The following is a 26,250-nucleotide window of genomic DNA, read 5'->3' on the forward strand; positions in this document are numbered from 1 at the left end:
AAAACATTCGGAAAAGCTTAAAAGATATCGTGTTTTTAACCCTTTATCAGGCTGAGGGAGATATATGTCCCATATACATAAAAGCTACCTCAAACATGTTCTATTTTCAAAGAGTTAGACTGACATTCGATTGTCATTTTTGAACTGTCAGCCTGATAGAGGATTAAGCTTTTTTTGCAGAAATAAACTTAGTTTTTATGTAACGTAGGTACGCATGTATTTTTTAACCTGATTTTTGTAATCTGATTAATCTTGCGACTGATTGCAGATACCTTAATTTAACCTCTAACTATCCAGATATCATAACTTGCCAAGACAAATGCAACTTTGATTTGTCAAAATAAAGATTCAATTGGAATTCAAATGGAAAACTAGACCATTTTATAGGCCCCTGGGCGGCTAGAGGATAACATGGGATAATACAAACGAAACTTAAAAGATAAACTAACAAACGCACCAAAATTATGTAATAAAAAGTAAAGACTCGTACCGACATAATACTTAGTACCTATTTAAGCAAAACCACGATTAAGAAAATTCCCTAAAGCATAGAGCTAAGCACAATAACAGTTTAGGCTGAGTACACCACTTTGTTAAGTGGACTTAGAACTTTAGGACAGGGATTCCAAACCTTTTTCGTACAAGTGCGATTCCCTTGTAAATTAAGATACATGCGTGTACCTAACTCTAGAATCTAGAATCGGCAAAGCGTTCCCCGTTACTATAAACCTTATACCTATTCCTTATCTACCGTTACCAAGCGGCTTAGCACGGTCGCGTTTTTATCCCTTGTCACCATGCCTGTCACGTTCTAACAAGTATGTAAGTGCGAAAGGGACGCGCATAGTGATAGTCGATAAAAATGTAACCGTGCTGAGCCCGCAGGCGTGGTTCACTCCGCGATTTAGTCGCTTTGCTACAGGTAGCTACAAGCTGCTACAAATACATCCGTTCCACACCAATTTTGGTTGCTAGGCACAAGCCGCGCGTAGCGCTGTCGCCACCTAGCGGCCATATCTGTCCTGATCGTAACAGACGCGTTTTGTTAGAGAGTGAGTCTTCTGTACTTAGTACTATTATTTATTCTGTGCCGTTACCTACAGATTCCCGACTCCTCTAAATAATGGTATGACGCTCACGGGGCACACAGTTTGAGAACCCATGCTTTAGATTTAAAAGTTAAGGCATGTTTAGTTAAGTGGTCCTTGCCTGGGGTCACTCTTGATTTTTTTTGTATTAAAGATATTTAACCCTCAAACGCCGAGAACGCTTAAAAGTTTCTTATATTGTTTTTAGTCGAGTAGGTAACTCTAAAGTGTACTTTTTCTTTCAGAGCGTTTTTATGTTTCATTTTACCTTCTCATCAATTTTGTAAAAAGTGCAAATAAATACCGATTAACAGTCGATATTTGATTAAATGAATGTACCGATTAAGAAATAGGTACATAACAAAATGCTTAAACGGCAAATTGCCAATTTTAAAACAGCTTTTTTTTTATTAGCCTGTTGTAGTGTCCCACTGCTGGGCAAAGGCCTCTCCCCCTGATTTCCACAACTCCCGTTGTAGTGCCTTCTCCGGCCCGCCGATTTAAAACAGCTATGTCACAAAATTGGCATGTCAGCTGTAATAAAAAAAATCCGAATTGCGCCAACATTTAGTTAGTACAATCGAGGTCAAAGATATGTTTACGCTTTTGCACCTTACTCCTTTGTAATAAGGCGAAAAATGTAAAGATTATCTTTGACGTCGACTGTAGGTACCTACCTAATAGTAAACCTACAAAGCTAACGGATCCGGACCTAATTGCAAAACTTTGACAGCGATGTCGTTTCGAATAATTAAAAAGTAAAACTATTTGACATATAACATTAACCTTTTAACCGTCGTAGACTGATATATACCTAAGACATACAAAATCGAGCTTATTTCGCCGCGGTCTGATAAATAAGACAAAACTTCGTGATGCTTTCCATAGAAAACGATGCGCTGGCAGCCCCGGCCCGGACACGGCCGGGTCTAACGTGAGTCATCCTTAACTTTGTGCCGCCGGCAACACGACCACACTCGTATAGATTTACTTTTGTAAAAGGAAATATTTTAAAGATAAATGCAAATTGTTTTATTCAAATTATTGTAGTTTTCTTAGGGCCACTTGCACCATCCCACTAACCCGGGGTTAATCAGTTAACCCTGGAAATACCATGTACCAGATACCAATGTATCTTGGTGTAACTCTAAATACTCCAAGAAACATTGTCAACGTAATTTTGGGCCAACTGTATTAGTATACCAATAGTAATACTTACATCAGTGGTTAAGCATAGGTCAATGGCCTCTATTATAAAGTCTATAAATGCCTACATGACCACTTTCTATAACAATATAAACCGTCAGTAACGAAGATACACGGCCGTAGCGACCGGACATTGGGGCGAAATAATAGAAATACGCGCGTAATCGTGATGTATTACCCGTATTTTTATCCGAGTATTTATTACCCGCTATTTTGGTCTGATTGGGTGGATGTTAGAAATGTTAGAATACAGTGGGCGCTGATATATTTTTTACATTCGTAAGAATTGAATATATTTTTTCTTTATTTATTTAAACTCTTACTCATTTTTCATCTTAGTTTCCCTTTTAACTGTAAAAGCATTAAACTCCTTTCAAGTAAGTTGGTTAATTTTTTTCCCATCACGGAACAATGTGTTCCGGACCTTTGGGAGGCGTGCGCGGAGCCGAAGCTAACACGTAGAGGCCCTTTTGACACTTTTGAAATGTAAGGGGTACACCTTGTTAAAGTTTATTATTATATTTTATTATCGGATCAATGATCAATTGATGTTTTATAAAGTATGAACCCAGAAACGTCTAATACCTAAATAAATACGTTAGTAAAGTTATAGACAAGATTTTATTTAGTAAGATTGGTGCAATTTCCATATAATCACATGTGACAAAATTGTTGACATATTGTCATAATTCAAAATAATGTACAATATTGTCCGATTTACAAAATAAAACAATTAAAGTTTCATAACAACTCATAGAAAGGAATTAAACATTACTCAAATTGAAAATACTATAAATTTAAAAATACAGAGCAAAGTAAAGTTGATGGCATCGTTAATGCCATTATGTTTGTTTGGATGTCTAGTGTTGGCAGTAAAAATAAATTATCTACACATGAAAATGTAGTCAAGATCTAGACAGGTCATATTAAATTTTTCGCAAGTAGTAAATGGAAAGTATTTTAATGTTTTTAGAATTTATTCTCTTCTCTGCCCACATTACTCAATGAAATGTTATTTAAATGAAATACTATTTCGATTATCAACCTAAGTATTCTAACTACAGGGTGGCCCAAAAATACGGATAGAAAATTTTACTGAGGAATATTGTTGATGATTTTAACAAACGTTTGCTACATGCAATGCAAAGGATATATTTTAAAGATATTATCTTCTTTTAGTTAAAAGTGATTATAGTTAAAATTTCTACTGACATTTTGTATGTAAGAAAAATATTCCTATAAATTATTTGTCGACGTATTTTTGGGCAAACTATGCATGGTAAAAAATTATATAAATGAAATAATAGATATACTTAGTGTCTAAGAGATTTTATAAAATATAAAATACATATCAGTTATCGAACTCAAAGCGTCATTCATCATTAATTACTCTCAGTTTAATAATAATTAAGGGGCAAGTCGGTACCAAGACGTTGCCAAAAACCCAACGAGCCACTGAAAGACTAATTGAAATACACGTATTGCAGGAGACAAATGGCACACACACTTTAATTAGCTAACGAATTGATAAATATATCCCAATAGCCTAGTTCGCTGACCGAAATTTCAATTATTGTCAACCGAAAATAAATAAGTTCAAAGAAATCTAAGGAGCTACTTACGCGGTGAATATCGGCCACACTCCGACGTAGCGTCTTAAAAAACACATTAACACATATAGTACAATGTAGTAAACACTTATTTACACGATTCGAAAATAATTCACTCCGTTATAATACTTCGTAACTTTTACGCGCGAAAGTTTCGTAGCGAGCGGCGTGAACTATCAGACACGAGTGATCTCAGCGCTTGCCGCGCGAATACTGACACTGACAGCCTGAAAAATGTTTGCCGAACGTTTCAAATTTTCATATTTCGAACACGCACTGCGAGGGCGGGAAAGCCGCTAGAGTTATCGCCGTTGTCTATGATACGTGTCGATTACTTAATTTTCTTCGTTTTGCTGTCTGTTAGATAGAGTCGGACTAATCTAACTGTGCACGGCATTTGTAATGCCAAAGTGTGGGAATGTCATCGTAAATGTCATTTTTTTATGAAAATATGACGCTTGTAATGACATGCCCACACTTCGTTGTATTTAAAGTCAGTGCAGAGTTAGCTTAGCTTAATTAGACGGACTCTAGGTTGATATTTAAGATTCTACGCCGGCCGCTACGAATGACGGAGCTTATTTTAAGTACCATAATTATGTCAATATTTTTACAACATTAACAAAATTACTATACTTACATTTGCTAGTGAAACTATTAAGGTTGCTTACCTACACGTGTCGAAATAATAAATAATTATTATGTTAAAGAGTCTTTATAAACAACAATGGTGGCAAACAACCACGCAGTCTGCCTGATGTTATGCGGCTACCGCAGCCTAAGAGCAACTCTAAAATACTCTACACATTTAGTACCAGCCTAAATCCCTCAATCAATAAAGTAAATTGTATTGTAAACATAAATTACCTACACATGCTTGAAACTGTATAATTATAACTTACATTCTTTTTAAACTAAGCATTATTTTCTGCTGTTTTAGGGTTCCGTACCAAAAAGGTAAAAACGAACCAAAAGGAGGTAAGGAATGATGGTTGTTGAAAGAATGGTATGAATAAATGATTTTTGTCACATCGATCGTTAAATATCTCGGGAACTACTTACGCTATCAATTTGGAATAGTTATAAACATGGCTAACCCAGACGAATTCACATTGTTTTATTGAGAAAAAGCGTCCCCTAGCTTCAACTTATTGCCAAAATCTTAATAAAAGGTGAATATAAGACAACAACAAAACCTCAATTAATAACAATCGATCATTTTGTTTGTCTGCACGTTCCTCTGCACGCATCGATCAGCGCAGCGTAAACAACTGTCTCGCAACTAAACAGGGACGTGAAATGGAACGATTGTTTAAAAAGTTGGTGAAAGATGGCTTGTTGTTTTTGGCGATTGGTAAGTGTTGCTGTCATGTTTAGGGTGATTTGTTGTTTTTTTAGTAATAGATTCTGATAAAGCAATTTTGACAGTAGGTAGAAAAAAAATATTTACTAGAGTTATACCAGTGTAAGTGTTATTTATACGTGATAATTTCATAGAAGTTTGTCGTTTAAAATAACACTTGCACTGCATGTGATATCAAGATCGCTGCAGTCTTTTCTTGGTCTGATTCTAGGTATGCTGCCTATACTCCACTGAGAAGCGACTATTGCCAAATTATATTTGCGAGCCCTATGGTGTGGGATGTAGTATAATAGTTTATTAAAGGTTTCATTGATTGTTTAGGATATGTTAAGAGGTATTTTACTCTTTGATTTAACTAGTGAATCATCCTTACCTGTAAATCGTCATAGTTACGTCATCAGTTGTCCTTGCTCTGGAACGCGAATTACAGGAAAAAATACCTCCATTACTTACACAACATTCCACTGAAAGTCAAAGGAAAATATGAATCAGAACGATTTATTGCTAGATTTCAACACCAGGAAAATCCTTACTATGTTTTTTCCTGTTTCTAGGCAGCGAGCAGGTATGTAAAACTATTCTTGCATAATTCATCAAGATTCACCTCCGCTCATTATTTCCGAGACACCCCCTAACAAGGTCATGACAGGCGGCAGATTTCGAAATTCCATCCCTTTCTTCTAAACCTTGCGACGGTGAGAGCGAAAGAGAAAGAACTGTGTTGGATCTTGGCTGTGAGTTTACTTTGAGGAAGCGGTGGTATGCAAATATATTTAAATGATGAAAATATTGAGAAAGATATTGATAAAATTGTCCTTAAGCTTCACAGTGACAAGTACATCATGTCCTGATATTATTTACAATACAACCATGGACCAAAGACATAAATATAACACGAAATAATTGAATCATAGGGTTTACTAACGACTACAATCCTTACAGGTACCCCTAGTGTAAATTTCATTCATTAGCGTGACGTGACGTAGGTAAGTACGCGTTTGCGTTAAGTGTCATTTGTATGGGATTTTGAATCACAAAACGTCCCGCTTGGCGCGCTGTTCAAAATCCCATACAAAAATAGACATAACGCAAACGCGAACGCTCGTCACGCTATGGAATGAAATGTACACTAGGGGTTCTTAGATTCTTATAACTTACAACGTGTCGCAAAACGGATGACCACACATTAGAAAATTACCTTACTAACGTAATTAAAACGTTTCAGTCAGATAAAAACATTTAAATAATCATTATTCACATAAACACTGGTACCGTATTTTTAATATTCTTTATGCCCCGGCAATAACACCATTATAAAAGCATTTCTCTAACGACCGGGTCGTTTTGGGCGCCCGACTATTCACAAAACGTCTCATCTCGTCTGTGGGCTTTCCTCTAGTGTAGATAGTTTACCCTGAAATTTGTAGGCGATGTCTAAAAACTTAATTATTTTTTTTTTTATTACAAAACTGAACTTTTTTTTAGCTTTCTGAGTACCTACCTGTGTCTTACTGTGTACTTTTAATAGACGCAACAGTTTTTGCGATTTCGGGGTTGCCCATAATAAAAGTAGCTCGGTTTAGCGAGTATAGAATCGAGCCCTGCATTTAAAGCCCCATGATGGGAGACACGTTATATAGTTAGGTTATAGTACTTATAGTAGTTATCTATTATTACCTAATTGGGATCACAGAAACTTCTTATTAGGTATATAAGTATCAAATAAGTAGGTATAAAGACGATACACGAGTTAATGGGGTATACGAGTAAGTACAATAAAGATATTCAGTAATAGTATTATGAAACTTTTAGATCAAATATGTAGTCCGTCACACATTGGCAAAGTAAAGAAGAATAAAGAATGTAGGATTGTATATGAGTGTCAGCACAAAAACGGTAGCATTAATTTCCTCCTAGAAACAAACGGTAGGTAAATCCACTGAGTAAATCTTATTAAATAAAAATAAAGAAATTCAGAAGGAAAACCGCTTCATAGAAACTATCTCTGTGGAATGGCAAGGTCGCGCGATTCTGTGTACAAAATGACAGTTTTACTATAATTATTGTTAGAGACGAGTAAAAAGTAAAGATTGCTAATCTCTAAAGTTCCGTGTCGTGTCATTGTTAGTCGACAATCTCTACCAGTGTCCGACCGAAACCGGATTTTTGGCCTGAACCGAAGTTTCTGTTTTGCTCTTGTGTTTCGGCCGTAACATGATTTTTATGCCGAGACCTACCGAAATCGAAACTTTGGTAGGAGACTACCGAAAGTACAGTTTTGGTGTCGGACAGGTTCCGTAGTTTTTTTTGCCGACACAGAACCCTTTGATTACGAAAACAGTGATTATACAGAGCATTTGGGTAGCAGAGATAAAAATTTAAACTAATTAAGTTAAGACAGAATTGAAATAAATTTTACACAAAAATATAGGTACAAACAGCAGCAATCTTGACTGTCCATCGGTGGACTTTATGCCTGTTGGAATAAGGTTTACAAACTGTCAGTTAACAGTGTGGACGATAGTAGTAATACACAGTTCATTATATAATTGTCTCTGGTTAAAAGCTATTATATAGCGGCAAGAATGTATCGAATTAGTCACAGACCTGACCTAGAACTTATCACAGCTTCAGGAAGTTGTTCCCACGTTACATGTGTGCTGAGGGAAAATACTGGATGAATTCTACTGAACGAATGTTATTGAATGATATCTGTTTACTCAGAATTCGATGAGTAATGATTGTTATGAGGTTCAAGGTGGCGATAAAAATATAAAATGTTTTTAATATCATTGGGATGTAGCATAATTATGATCGAATGAAGTGACTCATGTTACGTGACTTTATATTTGCCCGGCCGAGATAAAGTGGTAACTGATCAAATTGGTCGATTAATAGAGAATGCCATTACCCAACTAACAATTTGAGGCAAAATTTAGGTTTATACGACCAAATTTTATGGTCGTATAAACGTCGTATATACGTTTATACGACGCGATTTGGGCGCAGCTTATTCAACTTAAAGTCGTTAAAAAGTTGAGTAACGGTCGTGATAATACCTATTTAGTTGCATAGTCGTCGTATATGCGTCGCCGATTCAACACTTCGTCGTATAAATAGTAACTACTACGACGCTTATTCATGTTGTTGTTGTTGTTGTTGTTTATTATTTAAGTTGACAATTGTACCTTAACAGCTAAAGCCACAGCGGCACAAATTGGGAGACAGTAATATACTTATACATAGGGTACACAAGTATTTACATAACAACATTATGTAATACTACTTACAGGCATCTCTCGCTCTATCACTCTCTTACACTCAATCATCAGTCGTCCAATTGCACTCACAAACAAATCACACTCCGGGTGTGCCTCGAGTACGGAGTTGAGCAGAGCGTGCGCGCGTGCGACCGGCGCCTGCGCGTGCGCCCGCGTGCGCGCGGTGCCCTCCGCCAGCAGCGGGTGACGCCGCGCGCGAGTGTACTGGTTAGGCACAAATAATCGCATGAAGGCCTCGACAAGGGCTACGCTATCTATTGAGTTTCTAATAACGCCGATCGTGAATTTCGCCAAAGAGAGCAACCTACGTAACTGGAGCGAGTCGTACCCTAGATGTTCCTGAAGAAACAGAGTAGGGTACATTCGACTTAAGGAAGAGTAGTGGTGATAAATACGATATTTATACGACTTTAAGTTGAGTTATCGCCGCTTAAAGGTCGTATAAATGGCTTATTTGTCAACGCAAGTTCCGCGTCGGCTTGTGTCAAAAATGACACCAAAATTAACAGCAAGTGGTATGAATTTGTATCATTGAAAGAAGGTATTGTAGATGTTTTTTTTAAGTTGGTGGTTTATGAAATAGGAGACAAAAGTGTATATAATATCTGTAAACTACTGCGCAGTTAAATTTACTGATGATTGCTATATAAGTTTATAACTAATTGTTGATGCGCTTTTAAAATTCTTACTTATTTAATTATTTTGATTAACAAATTATTAAGCAGATGCATTATGCGACAGTTATACAACTTAAGGTTCTATAATATATACGTTTGAATTGGAATGGTCGCCATAGCTTTTCAAAAGTTGTATAAAAGTTTATTTTACCACATCTATTCGACTGTTGGTTAAATAGTGGTAGTATAATAGCACTTTTGCTACTTAAATACGGATAGCGGTCGCCATAGTAACAGTTAGTCGACTGTCCTATAAGGAACACTTTTACGACGTGTAAGCAACTATTAGTAGTTTAAAAGTCGCATAATGGACATTCATACCACAAAATTGTCGTGACTACGACATAATTACGACCATAATAATGAGGACCTCTATGCGACCAACTGTCGCGTAAGAAAGTTTTATATGAGTCGTCGTGATACCTACTATACGACTGTCGTATAAATAAAAAAAAATAAAAAAAATAAAATCTTTATTTCAGACCAAAAGCGATCCATATTTTGTTAGTAACATTTTAGACTAAAATGAATTTATTAATATAAATTACTAAAAGACATAAACACGAATATAAAACTAAAACTAACTACAATTAAATTAACTAAAACTAAAAATTAAAAATACCTATCTAAATTTGGTGCCCTCGGGAGGGTGCCCAATACGCAGGCAGCGTTCCCGCGCTGGATTGCGATGGCAATTCTCTGCGCAAGCTGCCCGCGCGGGGGTCGCCCGTTGCCTCCCTCAGCCGTTTCCCGAGCGCCTTATGGAGCATCTGTGCATTTTAGACTTAATACTATGTTAGTAACCTATATCTACTTAGACCTACCTATGACTAGTTCTGCCCAGTACTTAATGAGTGGGCAGTCGAGGCGCTCGTCTAACGCCCTTAGCATGCTGTTAGTGCTGCCGCGCACACGTCGTAGTAATGACGCCACTCTTTTCCGTCTAATGGCATAAAAGTCGTCCGTTCGCGCGTAGGCGAACATGCCTGACGCACTACAGTGCCTCGGCAGCCTTAACAGCATCCTAAGGATGTTATTGTATTGGACTCGCAACGTGTTGTAGGCCCTTTGTGTAAAACTTGCCCACAGACCGCACGTATAAAATGCAATGCAAGCGTATAAAATGGATGAATAAACGTTTATTCGACCTTGCTATACGACAATAAGTTTACCGACTATTAGTTGTATAAAATGGTAGAATAAACGTTTATTCGACCTTGCTATACGATTATAAGTTTATCCGACTATTTAGTTGCATAATGCACCATTAGTCAAAATGACGACTGTTATGCTACCTTTATAGTACTTCGAGTCGTATAGCTACTTGTTATACGACTAAATTGTTTGTTGGGTAGGCATTAAGTCCGCCATTTGTACATTATTTTTTTGTTTTATGCAATAAAGTTTAAATAAATAAATATAAGTTTTGTTTTATTTTGTATGTCTTTCCCATCACGGAACAATGGTGTTCCGGACCTTTGGGAGGCGTGCGCGGAGCCGAAGCCAACACGTAGAGGCCCTTTTGACACTTTAATGAAATGTAAGGGGTACACCGAGCGGAGGCTGCCCTTGCCCGTGTCATGGGACGCACGCAGAGGCAGCACCCGCCAGGGTGTAAGGACTATTGAGAGTTGATGGAATCTAAAATGAACTAGGTTATTGGGTGAAAGCGATGGACTAAGAACTGAGCTATGGGGTAAAAAACCGGACGCCTGCCTAATAAAACGGTATGCAATTTTATTTCCGGCAGACGGTGACTCGCCCTCACAAGATGGGCCCCCACAAAAAGCGACATCTAGGATGGCTCAAGGGCAACACCGGTGTGAGCGGCTCAGGGGTGTCGAGAGGTGTGCGCCGCTTTCTACCCAGTGGCTGTTAACAGCCACTGTGCCAACTCGCGTCTTATGCATATTTCACTTCCACCCGTGGAGCTTATAGCTCTAACGACTCCACTCTGGCCGGCCGGCTAAGGCAAGCCAGAGGCAGAGAATCCTGTCCCACCCACCCTCCTTGCGGGTAACAGAACTCTCCAGGAGCACTCGGGTACGTGAGGTCGCTAATCCCCAACAGCTCGCCACAAGCTGCCCTGCGTTGACTGATTGCACTGGTAAAACCAGCGGGCGATGGGGTCGTCACATCCCTACGCCTATGTTTTATTTTATGTATGTCTTTCCCATCACGGAACAATGGTGTTCCGGACCTTTGGGAGGCGTGCGCGGAGCCGAAGCCAACACGTAGAGGCCCTTTTGACACTTTAATGAAATGTAAGGGGTACACCGAGCGGAGGCTGCCCTTGCCCGTGTCATGGGACGCACGCAGAGGCAGCACCCGCCAGGGTGTAAGGACTATTGAGAGTTGATGGAATCTAAAATGAACTAGGTTATTGGGTAAAAGCGATGGACTAAGAACTGAGCTATGGGGTAAAAAACCGGACGCCTGCCTAATAAAACGGTATGCAATTTTATTTCCGGCAGACGGTGACTCGCCCTCACAAGATGGGCCCCCACAAAAAGCGACATCTAGGATGGCTCAAGGGCAACACCGGTGTGAGCGGCTCAGGGGTGTCGAGAGGTGTGCGCCGCTTTCTACCCAGTGGCTGTTAACAGCCACTGTGCCAACTCGCGTCTTATGCATATTTCACTTCCACCCCTGGAGCTTATAGCTCTAACGACTCCACTCTGGCCGGCCGGCTAAGGCAAGCCAGAGGCAGAGAATCCTTATTTTATTATTATTATCTGAACACGAGGCAAAGATAAATAAGACCCTAGAAATAATTATATATTGGCTTTTCAACTCTTAATCTTAAAATAAATCTCTCTACAACTAAATATATCCAATTCAGACCTCAACAAGCTAAACCAATTCAGCTGAATATTAATTACGAAGGTACCCAAATTGAAGAAGTTTCATCATACAAATTTCTGGGCGTCGTAATTGATAGTCATCTGAATTGGAAACAACACATTGAGATGGTTAATAGTAAAATAAGAAAATTCTGTTATGGACTGCAAGTACTTGTAAATGTATCAACCACAAAAACTGCTATTATAGCATACTATGGTTATATCTATTCCATTCTAAACTATGGTATCATTTACTGGGGAAACTCTGTATAAATGCCTCATCAACTTTTATCCTACAAAAGAGATGTGTTAGAATTATTTTTGGATTGAGAGACGACGATTCATGTCGGACTATATTCAAGACCCAAGGTTTACTAACCCTAACTAGTATTTACATTTTGCAATGCTGTATTTTTATCAAAAACAACGCCTCTGAATTTCATGTTAAACAAACAAACAGGCCTGTTAGAAATAAGTATTTGCTCAACTTACAAGTTCCTGACTCAAAGTTGACAATGGTACGTAAAGGGAATAGGGATGTATTACAGACAGCACAATGGCAGCAGATAACAGGACAAGATGTACATACTTGTCACTGTGAAGCTTAAGGATAACTTTGTCAATATCTTTCTCAATATTTCCATCATTTAAATATATTTGCATACCACCGCTTCCTCAAAGTCACCATCATTTGCCAAACTACATTAAAATGACGTCAGGACCAACATTTAAAACTACATTAAAGAACATACTCATAAAAGCAAGTTTTTATAATATAAATGAATATTTTGATTATAATTTTAACGATCTCATGTAATAATTAATGTTCCTCTAAATGTAAAAATGACCTCTAGATATTATTATAGGTATTATTCAGTACTGAAGAGATGCCGATGCCGATGGGCAGTGTGCCCAGAAGGCTGGCCGCATTGCCAACTTGTATCGCAATGCTGATGCGTTGAGCAAAATACTGGCCAGCCCTCTGGTCCCTTGTGGCATCTATAAGGCGCGCCGCTAAGGCCCTGTATATGTCGGCGGCCGATCGTAAGATCAGGCATATCGTGAAACGTGAAAATCTTTGACTCGTTCCCTGAGTCGACGGAGCGCCGTTATATTATATGCGGGGCTCCCTATTTCTGGGCAGTTTGCCCTTCGGGCATCTGAAGCAACCACAAGTATTGGTTTAATGTGACTATCGTCAAAACCATTACACAGGAACATTACGATCTGCCTGATCTTACGATCGGCCTACGACATATATACGGCGCGCGCTTGGCCCCCACGGCCCAAATGTTTCGACCCCAAACGCCTCAAAAATATAACTACTGCCAAGGGTGGCATATTTGCGCCGTTTGAGGTCTTCTGCCATGGACGCGGCATGACCCGCATCTCTACTGGAAGCCGGAAGGTGTGGGACGGCGCGAGGCTGTCAACGCAAAAAAACGAAAACAATTTGGGTTACTTCATAAACGGTCTAAACCTAAATAGTAGGGATGTACCGACTAGTCGCCGACTAGTCGGCAAAAATGGCCGATTAGTCGGCACTTCATAAGTGATAGACAATCAGGGCAAAAAGAAATAAACAGCCAATATTTTCCATAAACTTTTCACTTATTTTACCCAAATTCCTATTTAGGGTGCTTACGAAAACTTTTGTTCGAATTATTGCCCGTGTGGTTGCTTTCTTATGTGCGATTGTCCGGTTGTCGTATGAATAGCCTTAGGATTTTTTTATTTATTTTATTTTATTTTTTAGTGTTACTATAATATGATGAATAACGCGACGCAGGGGAAAAACGATTGTTTTTTAAGTGATCTGACTGAACCGAACTAATGATCTGGCCGACTAGACGGCCGACTAATCGGCCATCCGAGCGCCGATTAGTCGGCTAGTCGGCCAAATCAATAGTCGGTACATCACTACTAAATAGGTACACGTCTATTGGATATTTCCATAATGGCGTAGAATAGCTTTGTAGTGTGATTTATTCTTTTCCTTAACCATCCTAAGAAATTGTGAGCGTCATAGCGTAGCATATTCCATATATTTATTTATAGACGTAGGTATTTATATATTTTGCTTCTAACGGTACTTTATTTATAGACTAGATATCTCTTACAGATTCCGCATTATGGGCGCTTTTTTACTTGTACAATATTAGAACTATATTTTTGGGTGATCATTTTAATGCAGCCGGTAATGTGTGGGTCATCTAGTAGGGCTGTAGTTGTCACTATCAAGGGTATCAAGTAGTTCTGCCAGTACCTTAGAAACAAATATTTTGAAGACGCCTTGTCCAAATTATATTTAGCATTACCTAAATCATAAAAATATATCTAGCGACCCGCTCCGCACGGGGTGGCACGGGTTAACAAATTATACACCTAAACCTTCCTCAAGAATCACTCTATTGATAGGTGAAAACCGCATGAAAATCCATTTAGTAGTTTTTGAGTTTATCGCGAACATACAAACACATTTGTTTTATAAGGTGTAGTGATTAATTTTAAATAAATAAATAAAAGGCCGAGCACAGCGAAGGAGCTGTTTTCTAACTAAATTTGTATGGATCTAATGGTAGTATTATTTTTTAACGTTATATGTATGTAAGTACCTAGGTCGGTATATTATATCCAGTCAGTAACATAATAGGCTTCAGTAGACGTCGGTAGTAATGGGTAAGAGCAAATACCAGCATCAGAAACAAGGATTTCGTTATAGAAAACACACCATTCACAACCTCGTAGCTCTGCATTTTGCTAACTTCAGTTTTCAACTATCATGCTCCAAACATAAAGTCTAGTTTGGAAAATCATGAGCAGCTAAATTACGAGCTCTCGTTGGTTATTCTCTATGTTTACTTACATATTGTCTTTGATACATATTTGTTTTGTTGTCACGCTTTATGATATTTCTCGTATTCAGGTTTCGAGTTGCTTAATTACTTTTTCTCCGACATGCGCAGAAATATTGTTATAACCACACTGATTTGGAAATTATTTCTTTGCAATCCAATTAAGCAAATGGAAATATAATAATATACTGTATTTCTTCTTTGTAATTAGGTAATTCTCTTGCATGGGAAACTATTCTACGCCTATTCTATTTACGCCTTTTTTTGGCGCTGCTGATGGATGTAAAGTTGACACTTATATAGAGTTTATACAGTGTGGAAAGATAAGTCGGGCCCTGGAGGGAAACTACCTTAAATCCTTAAGCTGGCTCATTTTACTTAAAGGGTCTCCTTTAAGTAAAATGAGTTTTGTTTCTTTTTAAAAATAAAGGAATGTCTCCTTTAAGTAAAATGAGCCAGCTTAAGGATTTAAGGTAGTTTCCCTCCAGGGCCCGACTTATCTTTCCATCCTGTATATGAATTTATATCTAATAAATTCGATATATGTAAATGTATCCACCAATAGCCATTTTCCTTAGATACTCTCGATCCGATGCAATCGGTGGTATTCGAGTGATGTGCCCAATATTTGCTATTCATAATGCTTTTTGAACGCATCACCCAGATCAGCCAGAGCTTACCAACAGCTTTTGACGACCGGTCTGGCCTAGTGGGTAGTGACCCTGCCCATGAAGCCGATGGTCCCGGGTTCGAATCCCGGTAAGGGCATTTATTTGTGTGATGACACAGATATTTGTTCCTGAGTCATGGTTGTTTTTCTATGTATTTAAGTATTTATATATTATATATATCGTTGTCTGAGTAAATACCACAACACAAGCCTTCTTGAGCTTACCGCGGGGCTTAGTCAATTTGTGTACAAATGTCCTATAATATTTATTTATTTATTTAATCAGCTGAGAATATTGAAAACATTAAAACCTCATATAGATGCTGATGTGATAACAAGTAAATAGAAATAAAATAGTAATGACTAATCCCAATAAGGCCTAGTTTACCCTCTGGGTTGGAAGGTCAGATGGCAGTCGCTTCCGTAAAAACTAGTGCCTACGTCAATTCTTGGGATTAGTTGTCAAGCGGACCCCAGGCTCCCATGAGCCGCGGCAAAATGCCGGGATAACGCGAGGAAGAAGAAGAAGAGAAATAAAATAGTAATAATTTATTCATACCACAAGTACAAACAAAGAAGTGAAATTTATACAAAACAGAATATAGGAAGGAAAAAGTGCCACGAAATGGTATAATAGTGTCTGTAGTTTATGTAGTGAGTATGTATAAAATGTATTAATTACGCGAGAATATGGTAGAGTTAGACCAACAAAAGTCTGCAGCGATATTGATAGCCCACGCCGTGCAAGTGTTATTTTAAACGTCAAACTTCTATGAAATTATGACGTATAAATAACACTTGCTGCGTAGGTTATCAATATCGCTGCAGACTTTTGTTGGTCTAACTCTAGGTTGTTGTGTTCACATTTTTATTCATTTATCTGATAACTCTTGGGTTAAATATAATTAAAACAATTTATTATTGCATTACAACGTGCACCTGAAAACAGGCACAGCCGACGGATATCATATCACTGACAGGCAATACGTTCTTCGTCACTAAAAGTGTCCAACACTGGCTACCCTATAAAGCCTACAAAACTCGAGACAAAACGTTTTGCGTATTGTGTTGTTCCTGTCCAGTGACTGGCTAGATATCTCCACCTCCTGCACATATCAGCATGTCGGTTTGGTTCAGTGGATTTAGAACGGACTGAATAGATGCAACTCACAGATTTGTAGACATGGATGAATACATTTAACTCTAGGCGTTTGTACAGTCGAATTCATATTTCTTCTTCGGTCCCTCATTGCTGAGGATCGCGACCATGTATGCTACGTCTCCACAGTGTGCGATCATAGGCCATATGAATCACGCACTGCATGTTGCCGCCAACCACCCTGTTCACAACATAAGACCATCTCGTGGGTGCTTTTCCTCGCGCTCGCTTGCCCTCTATTTGGCCCAAGATAATCTGCCTTCTATGTCGTGCTTTTTAGACCGCATGATATGACCAAAGAAGCTGAGTGCGAGTTCATACATCTGATATACATTTCTTCACCTTAATCCTTAGCAAGAAGGATATATTTATGAACACGACGAAATCTTACAAAAATCTTGATATCCTCGCCGGCCGCCGCCCTAGGGCGCAAATAGCCGTTTAATGCACTTTTTCCTGAACGATTCAATTTCAGAACAATCAGTCAGCTGACCGGATGTCGGCGCAGCTGGCCGGCCTCTGCCCCGGTTTTTACCGGGAACACTTCCGGGACAGTTCACAGAACTATACGGTAACGCAGAACACGCTTGAACGCAGTGATATATGAACCACCGTACATATATGCACCATTCATAAGATGTACGGTGTAAAGTAGTTAAAAAATTTCAATAGGTAAAGTACCTATTCTGCAAGTAAATATTTATCAGTGTTTTGATATTGTTCTTAAAATTAACTAGCGAACCGCCCCGGCTTCGCACGGGTTACACAAAACCTTAACAAATATACACCTAAACGTTCCTCAAGGATCACTCTATTGATAGGTGGAAACCGCATGAAAATCCGTTCAGTAGTTTTTGAGTTTATTGCGAGCATACATACACACAAACAGACAGACACGGCGGGGGCTTCGTTTTATAAGGTGTAGTGATACGTACAGTCACCTGCAATAATATGTTACTCTTCGAAGGCCGCAGAAATACGTGACACGCTCTTATGACTCTACGAATAAGATCGTGTCAGATATTTTTGCGGCCTTCATTGTGTAACATATTATAAGTTGGTCAAGCAGATCTTGTCAGTAAAAAAAAGGCGGCAAATATGAAAAATGTAGGCATGAAGGGATATCGTCTCATAGAAAATTTGGATTTTCACGCCTTTTTCTACTGACAAGATTTGCTTGACCATCTATATTATTGCAGGTTACTGTACTGCGATCGCCAGATTCAGCCCACTTTTGGTCTAACAGAATTTTCCAGTTTTTCCACTGAGCATATGATTTACGCATCACTTACAGAATTGGATTTAGAACTGTTCACTGCGCTTTTACATAAAGTCTACGCAGAAACTTCGTGATGAATGTTCTTTTATAGAAATTACAAATTTTCACCACTTTATGAGATTGTGTTTGAATTTATGGATTCTGTTTTAAAGGCAAAAAATTGGATAATATTGTACTATGTATTCTGTTTAGGGTCTATCTTATTCCTTTAAACGAGCAATTCTTGTATATAAATCTCGATCTCGGATCGGGTTTCGGGGATCACGGAAATCTAACAATTTCGATGAAATTTGCTATATGGGGGTTTTTGGGGGCGAAAAATCGATCTAGCTGGGTCTTACTTATCTCTGGGAAAATGCGCATTTTTGAGTTTTTATAGGTTTTCCGAGCAAGCTCGGTCTCCCAGATACTTATTTATTATTTAATATCAGCTGGGTGTTGTACAAATTGGCAGGTACCTACTACTACAGCTAGCTACATACGAGTAAACGATTGAAAACAAATTAATCAAATAATAAAGATATACTCTGACACACCCAGTCTGTCAGTAGAAAAAGGCGCGAAATTAAATTTATCTATTTTAGCGCCTAAATTTTTTTTTAGTTGTCGCCTTTTTAGGGTTCCGTACCTCAAAAGGAAAAAACGGAACCCTTATAGGATCACTCGTGCGTCTGTCTGTCTGTCTGTCCGTCTGTCACAGCCCATTTTCTCCAAAAGTACTGGACCAATTAAGTTGAAATTTGGTACAGACATGTAAATTCGTGACCCAAAGACGGACATCTTACGTAAACAAATGAATTTTAAACACGGAGGCCACTTTTGGGGGGTAAATGAGAAAATTAAAAAATAATGTTTTTTAAACTATATCGTGTTACATATCAAATGAAAGAGCTCATTTTGAGAAGCTAAAATATATATTTTTTGTAATTTTAAAATAAATAGTTTAGAAATTATTTAAGAAAATAGCCAAAAAATGACCATTCCCCCCCCCCCCCCTTTATCTCCGAATCTACTGGGTCTAAAATTTTGAAAAAAATATACAAAATACTTCTTTACCTATAGATGACAGGAAAACCTATTAGAAATATGCAGTCAAGCGTGAGTCGGACTAATTACTTAGTTTTTGATCCGACCCCTACGGGTTTATTAAAGGCAATTCAATCGCGTTTCACATACAAGGTGGTCCAAACCTTGACGTACAACATTTTTTTTAGATTCGTCACGTCGTGGGATATCAGAATATACCCCATGTATGTTAGCCGATATTTAGCAGTTTTCGAGTTATGAATTTTTTAACTTTTGTTAAGAAATTCCAGGGTGAAGCTTTGCTTTGCTTTTATGCCTACTAGGCAGGGACAGGAACCGGTTACCTTAACCGGGGTTTTTCATAGGGTTATTTTTAGAGGTGTTTATAAAAACCCCTACCATAACGGTAACCGCTTAATAAGGTAACACTTTGATTCGGTAACCGTATCAGATCGAGTTAACCTCTGTTACCGGTAACCGAAATAAAAACCCAGTCTATTCAGTTACCTCATTATGAGGTTTTTGACCAGTTCAAACGATTGTAATCTTTACGCACACTTAAATTCAACTTATTATTGAATAACCGAGGTTGGCATGGGCGGTCTATGAAGCCTCCAACGGCTCCAACACAAACAAGTTTTTTTGCCTTTCCTTTGTTTATCTTTATACCTACCTGTGTGGTGTGTTCTTATTATAAATATTATTATATTATAACTAAAATAATTAAAATAAGTAAATTAAATATATCAAATAAATTAAATAAATTAATTAAATTAAATAAATTAAATAAATTAAATCAATTAAATAAATTAAATAAATTAAATAAATTAAATAAATTAAATAAATTAAATAAATTAAATAAATTAAATAAATTAAATAAATTAAATAAATTAAATAAATTAAATAAATTAAATAAATTAAATAAATTAAATAAATTAAATAAATTAAATAAATTAAATAAATTAAATAAATTAAATAAATTAAATAAATTAAATAAATTAAATAAATTAAATAAATTAAATAAATTAAATAAATTAAATAAATTAAATAAATTAAATAAATTAAATAAATTAAATAAATTAAATAAATTAAATAAATTAAATAAATTAAATAAATTAAATAAATTAAATAAATTAAATAAATTAAATAAATTAAATAAATTAAATAAATTAAATAAATTAAATAAATTAAATAAATTAAATAAATTAAATAAATTAAATAAATTAAATAAATTAAATAAATTAAATAAATTAAATAAATTAAATAAATTAAATAAATTAAATAAATTAAATAAATTAGATAAATTAGATAAATTAAATAAATTAAATAAATTAAATAAATTAAATAAATTAAATAAATTAAATAAATTAAATAAATTAAATAAATTAAATAAATTAAATAAATTAAATAAATTAAATAAATTAAATAAATTAAATAAATTAAATAAATTAAATAAATTAAATAAATTAAATAAATTAAATAAATTAAATAAATAAAGTCAATAAAATCAACAAAATATAAATAAAGTAAACAAAATAAACAATTTTTTTAGTATTTTTTTTTAGTTCTGACGGCACATCACTAAAACTACTTTAATGTAGCAAACCAGTAAGCAACCGATAATAAAGGTTACCATAACTGAATGAAAACCTGTTAAAAACCCTTAACAAAAACCTTATCGCGATGGGGTTTTGAGATTAACTCGGTTAAAGGTTAGGGTTACCGTTTCAATAAGGTTACCATTACAATCAGGTAACAGTATGATAGGGTTACCGAATGATAAGGTAACCGAATCGATTGGGTTACCGAATTGATAGGATTAAGCGTAAAGAGGGGTTTTCCGGTCCTTGCTACTAGGTAATTATTGTTGGTGGTATTTGCACTGATAACACGAAATAGCGATGGTAAGTGACCCCATAAAATAACAGTAGGTATTGGAGCAGGTAAAAATTAACCCTTTGTAGATAACAACCCGTCGCGACGCGGGTCCAGTTAAGATAATGAATAAGTTAAGCAAAATGATGCTTGATCAATCACATGGCACAATATTAATTTCTCGTGGTAATTTCTGTTTGATTAACGTTAGGAATAACAAGAGGATTTTATTTAATTTTTTTTTTTTTAAAGTTTAAAACATTTATTTACATACAATATATATACAGTGGTACTACTAAACGAAATTAATAACTAGCTTAAATCTAAAATAGGCCCTTGAGGCATTGTACCAAGGATGCTGGCGGCATTTCCTCGCTGTATCGCAATGCTGATACGTTGTGCGAGGTAGCCGCCAGCTCTTCGGTCACCAGTTACGTCAACCAGACGCTTCGCGATTTCTGCGAACAACTTATGCGCGCTGGGACCCCATGGACCTAGAGTTTCAACACCAAATGGTACAAAATGGTACTCTCTACCGAGGCTCTTATATTTGTTACGTTTTAGAATTTACGTTTTATCTAATTTTATTTAATGAATTACTAATTTGGAAACTTTCCACCTCAGTTCCTTTGACCGGCGACTCTGTCAAATTAGACTATTAAGTATCACTATTTTACCTTTTTAAAAACTTAGGGTCTAGCAGTTTCTACAATAACCATAAGTCCTTGAAATTGCTTGTATTTTTTATTTATTTAGGTAAGCGCAAAGTCTAAGCTTGACATGCTTGAACGTAAAATTTTGTCGTTTCCTTTTTTTTCCAACTCACAACAGCCAAGTGAAGTTGCTGATTTTTTTAGCAACTGCGCCGTTTGTCAAGGATTATGTTACAAAAAGAAACATTCCAAAAACTTCAAGTTTTTTTTTAAATAAATTAATTGCTTCATCCCGGAATTTCTTAACAAAAGTTAAAACTTTAAAAAATCATAACTCGAAAACTATGAAAAATCGGCTGACGTACATGGGGTATATTCTGATAGCCCACGACGTGAGGAATCTAAAAAAATTTGGACGTCAATAAAAAACAATGTTAAAAGTTGGGTAATGTACGGAACCCTTGGAACGCGAGTCCGACTCGCACTTGGCCGGTTTTTCTAATGACTAGGTACTCGTACTATCCAGTTTGGATGTGCGAGAGTAATACTATATCCCCTCCCTGTTTAAAAAAATTAAATACCTTCCTAGCTTTACTTGGATATTGTTAGAGGTTTTATTTCGAGAAAATTGGTGTGATCAAGTTTCCCGTCTGGGATAGTCAACGCTATTGTGTAAACTAAGCACCAACCTATCTACTTAGTATGTGAATGAAGATGGTTTCAGTATATTTGTCCAAAGGTACAAAGTCATGTCAATAGTTAAAACACGCCTCAAATGTTGCGATTATTAGGTATTAAATATTGTATTAATTAATCATTTTTAGAACAAGGTAGAAAACGCATGTTACATAAGCTATTTAATCAATTAAAAACTAAAGATAAACACATGGTAATTGGACCACGCAAAACCATAGGTACAGTTGTAGTGTATACTTAATTATTTTCCATCGTATTTTCCGGGAAACTTACGAACGTGTACGTACGTACTATTTCACGTACTATTTCAGTCAGTATCGGTACAAAAAGTACCAATTATGCACAACACTGTATGTACGTAGGTACTCAAAATTAAAACGTGTAGGTACATAGGTACTATATACGCGATACAAAAAATTAAACACTTGACAAAGTTAAGGTCTGGCAGCTGGCTTCGAATTTATTTCCAAACGTGGTGATCATTGTGGCTCTTTCACTACGTTAATTACAGCAAGTCCGCTTTTAAAAGCTCTAATCTATAGTATGTATCTTTTGGTATTTAAAAAAGAGTAAACAAAATCTACCCTTAAATGGCTTCTTAACCAGTTGAGGGTAGATGAAAACATTACATGGTCAAATAATGGAGGTTAAAGTCAGAGGTCGTTCAGTGACAGATCCAGGTGGTTATGCATTTGGTTGGTTAATCAATAAATCTTATAACTACCCGTAAATGTACACATTATTTGGTTACTTTTATTTAATTAACCTAAATATACAGAGTATAATCTATCTTACAAAGTCAACTAAGAACATATCACTTCCACAATTCTTCTAATTTTTTATTTATTTTTCCATTTGCAATTTGGTACAAAGTTAACACGAACTCTAGCCTCCTTTAACTTGCCACTTGTCACGAAGTGCTTTCTGAGGGCCTACCACGAACCGCGTTCGACTTCTTGCCTCTCTGTCGCACTTGTAAATTCGTACACGTAAGTGTGACAGGGAGGCAACACGTCGAACGTGGCCGAAGGCCCTCTGTTCATTTATCTCTGCACGGTCTAATTAGCCGCCACAAAAACCGTCATCATATGCGTCGCCATTTTCTGCCTAATTTCATTCATTGTTCTAAGGCTTCATTGTCTCTTTTAATTTCTACCGAACAGGGGATTTTCGCCTTTCCGGATATGACTTTAGAGAACAGTTTTATAAATGCAGGTTAAGCTTAAGGACCGATTTTATACTTTGGGATCCCGGGTGTGTGTCGTTTACTTATTTTGTCCTAAAGACGTAAGTATAGGTATTTATTTATTGTAATATTTGTACAGGATGTAACTTTTAACGAATTGATTTATATGTTTCATTCCGAAGACCTCCATAGACCTTGCAACAAATCGCATGCGGTTTGTTCGACCAAGATAAGTCGCGATTTTGACAGGCCGGACAGTGCAAGTGTTATTTTAAACGTTTAACTTCTATGAAATTATGACGTATAAATACTTAACACTTGGACTGTCCGGGCTATCAAAATCGCTGCAGACTTATCTTGGTCTAACTCTACCGGCTTAGTAGGTGCAACGAATTCAATCGACAGCTCATATGCAATGTAACACAAACTGCATGATGTGTAGGGGCCCATGGGTTTCACTAGCCAAGATCGCGTTTCATGAACCAAATAAAGTAGCATTTCTTTTATTTCATTGCTTTTTAAAACAAACGAAATTCGTTCCAATTTACTTAGAATAAGGTTCAAATTAAAAATATGGAAACTTTATATGCTGGATCTTACGAGGTTATACTCTGTCAAGCAATTTCCGTCAGTAGAAAAGAGCGGCAAATTGGTTTAAAAAATGTAGGCGTAAACAGTTATCGCCAAATATAAAATTTCGCGCCTTTTTCTACTGACAAACTTGTTTGACCGGCTTTATACTTATATTTTCAAGCTACATATATGTATATACATGTGTGTATTCCTGCCACGCGTCTGTACACGTGTTCCAAACTCTGGCACCATATTTTATTCAGTGCGTGACGTTTAATTTTGTCTCATAGCAGTTTCGGGTCCTAGGGGCATCACAATTTATCTCCTAACGCGGCCACGTATTTTTTAATAGTATCTTTTGTCAGAAACCGAAAAAAACGGTAAGCTAATTTATCATAACTAAGTTGGGTATTTATTTTAAAACTAACCTACTAAATCACGATAACTCGTGCATGCCACGCGTACATTCAAGAGCAATTTAAACAGGTAAATTTCAAGCGAAGCTCCAAACAAAAGTGACCAGTTTTTATGCTCTCGGGTATACCGATAAGGTGACCACACTCGTTTGGTTCGCAAGTTTCTGACATGTTTATGTCACGTGTTTCAAGCCTGCACGCGAGAAACTTTACAGTTAATAAGTACTGATTTACATTTAAACTGTATTTAAATTGGGTAGGCAATTATGTAATTTTAAACATATTAGGTACGTATGTAAGTTATTATATTAGCCACAAATAAACGCGAAATACTAACCACAGATTATTCATGGCGTGGCAATCATTGACTACCTTCCTACTCCTTTGAAATATAAATTAATAGGTACACTATAATGGATATTGTACTACAACGATTCATTAAATTTGATCTGTATAATAATCCAATGTTATAATGGAATAATATTAACATCAATAAATTGCTCTGATAATTAGATTAAGATAATATGTACTAACTATTCGTAAGTGCTTGTTTCTAGGCCTACATGAATAAAGTATATTTTGACTTTGACATTTCAAGTCCTGCCGGAAGTGTAAATTTTTCCATTTTTTCCTTTAATATAAAAGTTGGAATCATTTCAAATTTTTAAATTTATAATAAAAGCCTTAAAATAGAAAATACAAACTAAAATTAAGAATTAAGCTTAAAAAAAAAATTTTGTTTATAAATACATTTAATTGTGTTTAACTGGATTCATTTTAGAATTTGTTATTTTTCGATTTATATTTAACAAACCCTTAACATCTTAATCTTAATTGTTACATTACTCATACTTTCGCAACCAACACTTAGAAACGCTCATAATTTAACTTTAGAATATCAATTATGTTTAAAACGGAGTCTCGTTAGTTCATGAGTGATGCCACCTGTCCGTGCTAATGAGAATTGTGTTATGTATGACTTGTATGACACGTGTCTTAGTACTAGTGTTCTAGTAGGCAAGGCACAGTAGGTCTCACGTCGTACAGACAGACAAGAAATTTATTGAGGGCGCCACTGAGCTTCAACAGGCAACACAGGATGCAAACATCCATACATCCATCTTCTTCTGCTGCATAAGTTCGTCCTTTACGTTTGTTGTTAGTGGCCGTTAAGGTGCTGCGTCAATTACGTTACGAGACTTCATTAGTACATAATGCTAATAACTCGTATCATATGACATATTATATTATAGTGGCGTTATTCAAAATGCGTTATACTGGCCCGAATTAGCTATTAATCGTTTGTCTTTATCTGTCATTTTGACTTATGCATTTGTAAGAATGGGATAAAACATAATTCAACTAAATCAGGCCCATAAAGTTTTATGAATTAGGGGGTATACCTATACATACCTTGTGCTTAGGTGACGATTGCGCTATCTGTGAGAGGCATAGTGGTTAGACCAAGCACAGGACGTATCTTCAAACAAAAACGTCACTTTTGACAGTGACATATCTAATCCATATCGTTTCTAGATATATTAATTGACGTATCTTAAAGTTCGAATCGGGCCGCGTCGTGGCGTGTGGGGCATGAAACGTAATTCAATGGCGGCGAAAAGGTTATAGCCTACCTACTGTATCCCTATGTCTCTTGCATGTAATATTGTAAGGGTCAGAGCCCACTTATTCACCACCCTGCCTTTGTCTCTTTGTCAGCTTACGAAACAGCTCATTGTGTAAGACATGTTTCACCGTGTCCAGTAATTACAAGTTAATTTATTGTCATATTTC

General features: G+C 36.5%; 1 protein-coding gene across 1 annotated transcript in view; it reads right to left on the reverse strand.

Annotated features, from left to right (window-relative positions):
- Window positions 1–1,061: 1,061 nt before the first annotated feature.
- LOC134801033 (uncharacterized) overlaps window positions 1,062–26,250 on the reverse strand; it is a 338,387-nt gene continuing 313,198 nt past the window's right edge. The window contains exon 9 of the mRNA XM_063773541.1: window positions 1,062–1,073. The gene's annotated coding sequence lies outside the window, so the exon portion shown is untranslated. The remainder of the gene's footprint in view (window positions 1,074–26,250) is intronic.

This window comes from Cydia splendana, chromosome 21 (assembly GCF_910591565.1).
Source record: "Cydia splendana chromosome 21, ilCydSple1.2, whole genome shotgun sequence".
Taxonomy (NCBI): Eukaryota; Metazoa; Arthropoda; class Insecta; order Lepidoptera; family Tortricidae; genus Cydia; species Cydia splendana.